Raw genomic sequence first — 5,000 nt, 5'->3', positions numbered from 1 at the left:
CAGGTTACCACTGTACTATCCAGGAGAGAGAGAGAGAGAGAGAGGAGAGAGAGAGAGAGAGAGAGAGAGAGAGAGAGAGAGAGAGAGCGCAATCTTGTCATATTATTATTATTATTATTATTACTATCCAAGCTACAACCCTAGTTGGAAAAGCAAGATGCTATAAGCCCAGGGGCTCCAACAGGGAAAAATAGCCCAGTGAGGAAAGGAAATAAGGAAATAAATAAATGAAGAAAACAAATTAACAATAAATCATTCTAAAAACAGTAACAACGTCAAAACAGACATGTCATATATAAACTATTAACAGCATCAAAAACAAATATGTCATAAATAAACTATAAAAAGACTCATGTCCGCCTAGTCAACAAAAAAGCATTTGCTCCAACTTTGAACTTTTGAAGTTCTACTGATTCAACCACCCGATTAGGAAGATCATTCCACAACTTGGTAACAGCTGGAATAAAACTTCTAGAGTACTGCGTAGTATTGAGCCTCGTGATGGAGAAGGCCTGGCTATTAGAATTAACTGCCTGCCTAGTATTACGAACAGGATAGAATTGTCCAGGGAGATCTGAATGTAAAGGATGGTCAGAGTTATTAAAATCTTATGCAACATGCATAATGAACTAATTGAACGATGGTGCCAGAGATTAATATCTATATCAGGAATAAGAAATTCAATAGACCGTAAGTTTTTGTCGAACAAATTAAGATGAAAATCAGCAGCTGAAGACCAGACAGGAGAACAATACTCGAAACAAGGTAGAATGAAAGAATTAAAACACTTCTTCAGAATAGATTGATCACCGAAAATCTTGAAAGACTTTCTCAATAAGCCTATTTTTTGTGCAATTGAAGAAGACAGAGACCTTATATGTTTCTCAAAAGTAAATTTACTGTCGAGAATCACACCTAAAATTTTGAAAGAGTCATACATATTTAAAGAAACATTATCAATACTGAGATCCGGAGGTTGAGGAGCCACCGTCCTTGACCTACTTACAATCATACTTTGAGTTTTGTTAGGATTCAACTTCATACCCAATAATTTGCACCATGCACTAATTCTAGCTAAATCTCTATTAAGGGATTCACCAACCCTAGATCTACATTCAGGGGATAGAATTGATGCAAAGAGAGTAGCATCATCTGCATATGCAACAAGCTTGTTTTCTAGGCCAAACCACATGTCATGTGTATATAGTATGAAAAGTAATGGGCCAAGAACACTACCCTGTGGAACACCGGATATCACATTCCTATAATCACTATGGTGCCCATCAACAACAACTCTTTGAGATCTATTACTTAAAAAATCAATAATAATGCTAAGAAACAACCCACCCACTCCCAACTGTTTCAGTTTGAAAACAAGGGCCTCATGATTAACACGGTCAAAGGCAGCACTAAAATCAAGGCCAATCATACGAACTTCCCGACCACAATCAAGGGATTTCTGTACAGCATTGGAGATTGTAAGAAGGGCATCACATGCTCCAAGGCCTTTACGAAAACTAAATTGCAAACTAGGGAGTAGATGATTACCTTTCGCAAACCTATTAAGACGTTCTGCCAGAAGACGTTCAAAAACTTTAGATAATATGGGAGTTATGGAAATTGGGCGGTAATCAGTGGGACTTGAGCTACCACAAACACATTTACATAGAGGAGTAACATTACCAATTCTCCAACTAGTGCTAAAAGCTCCTCTTCTTGCTAACTTGCGCATAATAACAGATAACTTTGGAGCTAAGAAATCTGCTGTCTTTATAAAAAACAAAGGAAAAATACCATTTGGGTCTACACCTCCATAAGCATCAAGGTTCATCAACAGAGCTTTAATCTCACGAGATCGAAAAGCTAAACTAGTTAGTTTAGCCTCAGGAAAACAGGAATGAGGAAGTTCAAGTTTTTCATTACTCTTTTTACTGTCAAAAACATCAGCCAAAAGGGTTGCCTTTTCCTTTGGACAGTGAGTGACTGAGCCATCTGGTTTAAGTAAAGGAGGAACTGTTGCATCTACACCAAAGAGTGCAGATTTAAGGGTAGACCACCATTTATGTTCCTGAGTTGTACCAGAAAGTGTTTTCTTTTATGGTTAAATTGTACTTCTTTTCAGTTGAGGCATAAACTCTCTGAGCAAAAGCTCGACGCTGAGTATAGTGTTCCAGGTCAAATCTGATCTGTTCCCCTTCCAAAGTTGATAGGCCTCCTGTTTCTCCAAATAAGCACGTCTACAATCATCATTGAACCACGGTTTGTCTTTCACTCGGTACCTTAGCACACGAGAAGGGATACGCCTATCAATTATGTTGACTAGATTCTCATTCAAAGGGACAACAGGATCTACACTATTATATAATTGTGACCAATTCAAGCACAAAAGATCATGCAAAATCCCATTCCAGTCTGCTTGGGATTTCATATTAATCTTACAAGAATATGATATATCAGGGACAGGCTGCTCAGTCTTCACTAAAAATGAAATCAAGGCATGATCAGATGTCCCGACTGGAGAACCAACCTTACTAGTTATAACGCCAGGGGAGTCAGTGTATACGAGGTCCAAGCAATTACCAGACCTGTGAGTAGCTTCATTTATGATTTGCTCACAGCCTGATTCAGAGGCAAAGTCTAAAGCTCTTAAGTCATGGCGATCGGTAAGAGAGATAGAACTTAACCACTCCCTATGGTGAGCATTAAAATCACCAACAAAGACAAAAGAAGCCTTTCTATCATCTTCTTGTATCTTAGCCATAATGGTAAGAAGACAATAAAAAATAGAATCATCCATGTCTATGTCTGGATTCCGGTAGATCGAACACAAATAAAAGTTGTTATGCCTGCCACAAACTTTTATTACCTGAATCTCATGACATCCACATTGATAGCAGGACTTATGAGAAGCAGGGTACTCTGTCCTAATATATACCGCCATTCCCCTGGCCCTAAGGATGGCATTGCGTTTCAACATTATTGGCTTCTTAAAACCACTTATAAGGAGCTCAGATGAGTGCCTCATATTAGAAACCAAAGTTTCTGAGCACAAAAGAATATCATACTGTCTGGATGCAACTGTAAGGTCTTGGATATTTGCATGAAGACCACGAATATTGCAATACAGAAGACGACATTGACGAAATCTAGACGAACTGGTCCCGGATTTCGCTCAATGTCTCCAGACAGCATAAGAATTAATAGAAATAAAAAAGAGACATCATACTTAAAAACTAGATTAACGAGAATTATAACCAAAACAATATGTACAGAATTATAAATAAAGTGATTGATGATACCATAGAGTCATAGACTATAGTAAAAAGTCGGAAAAACTGGTCAACATGGAGGAGCCGATACACCATGCAAGGCTAAATACCTCCAGGATAGCCACTTCAACTGAAGGGAGGACAGTAAGGATGGTTTTGAGAAGAAAAAGGAAAAGACAACCTCTTGATAAACCACCAGGCATCCATGGCCCTTCTATTAAGCCTGCGCAACACACCATTTCGAAAAAACAAGAGGAAGAAAAAAAAATAAGATAGAATAGTGTGCCCGAGTGTACCCTCAAGCAAGAGAACTCTAATCCCAGACAGTTGAAGACCATGGTACAGAGGCTATGGCACTACCCAAGACTAGAGAACGATGGTTTAATTTGGAGTGTCCTTCTCCTAGGAGAGCTGCTTACCATAGCTAAAGAGTCTCTTCTACCCTTACCAAGAGGAAAGTACACTGAACAAATTGCAACACAGTAATTAACCCCTTGGGTGAAGAAGTGTTAAGTATCTCATTGTTGTCAGGTGTATGAGGAAAGACGAGAATATGTAAAGAATAGGCCAGACTATTCTGTGTAAGTGTAGGCAAAGAAAAAATAAGCCGTGACCAGAGATTGGGATCCAATGCATTACTGTCTGGCCAGTTAAAGGATCCAATACCTCTCTAGTGGTAGTATCTCAACGGGCGGCTGGTGCCCTGGCCAACCTACTACCTAACCTGCTGATAAAAGACTTAACATTAATTCTGGAGAACGGACGGGAGAAAATAGGTTATATTCCTTTGTTAGACGCACATAGGTTAGAATTTTATTACAGCCTAATTACAGGATTATGATTACAATTCCCTGGCAATCATACAAGATATCCCCATTTCCGACTTTCATGACAAATAACTCAAGCCCAGTAATATCCAGTTTGACAGGACACGCATTGATTTCCCCTGACAAGGAAACATATACGGTCATTAAAGACTTAAATAAATTAGCCCACTGTTCAGACGCAATGAATAAAAAAATATGTACACCTGACTCCTTTGAATTCCATAAATATCAATTGATTCATGTGAGTTAGGTATAGTGCTAAACGGTGCTCTCTCCCATACATTTGAAAATTGTCTGAAAAAAACTGTATCCCTTTGACGATAATAAGTTCAATTGCAGACTGAATAACGGCTCGTGAATACGATACGACAAGGCCGGCTTCAATATATCATGCCGGACGGATCCACGTCCTATTCCCAAATCTTCGTAGCAGCAGATGGTTGCATCAGTACGTCCACGCTTTACACGGTCCGAGGAATTAACACTATCATCAGAGAATGGGCCTACTTCACGAATTTCACGTGGTCCACTACAATCCCATCTTTACCTCTCCCATACAACGCACGAGTGGCGAAGCGGTTGATGAAATTAACCGAGATGGACCACCCCGACACCGATTTATGCAGATCTTCGTTTCTACGTGTTACTAGCATCAATCAGCGTTACGGTGATGATATTTATCACCGTTAACATCTTTGTTTGGCGTAGGTTAAGGCATAGACAGATGGAGCTCAAACAGAACGTTTTGCCATGTCCAGACAAAACTCCTTATTTGTTTCAATTTAGAGCCGTTTGAAATTGGCCCTTTCATTCGTTCGCAGGAGTAAAATTGTTTGGAATAGTGTTGTACTCGAAAATTCTGCTTTGCACATTCTCTCTCTCTCTCTCTCTCTCTCTCTCTCTC

Source organism: Palaemon carinicauda, chromosome 34 (genome assembly GCF_036898095.1).
Source record: "Palaemon carinicauda isolate YSFRI2023 chromosome 34, ASM3689809v2, whole genome shotgun sequence".
NCBI lineage: Eukaryota > Metazoa > Arthropoda > Malacostraca > Decapoda > Palaemonidae > Palaemon > Palaemon carinicauda.
This window is presented reverse-complemented; position numbering follows the sequence as displayed.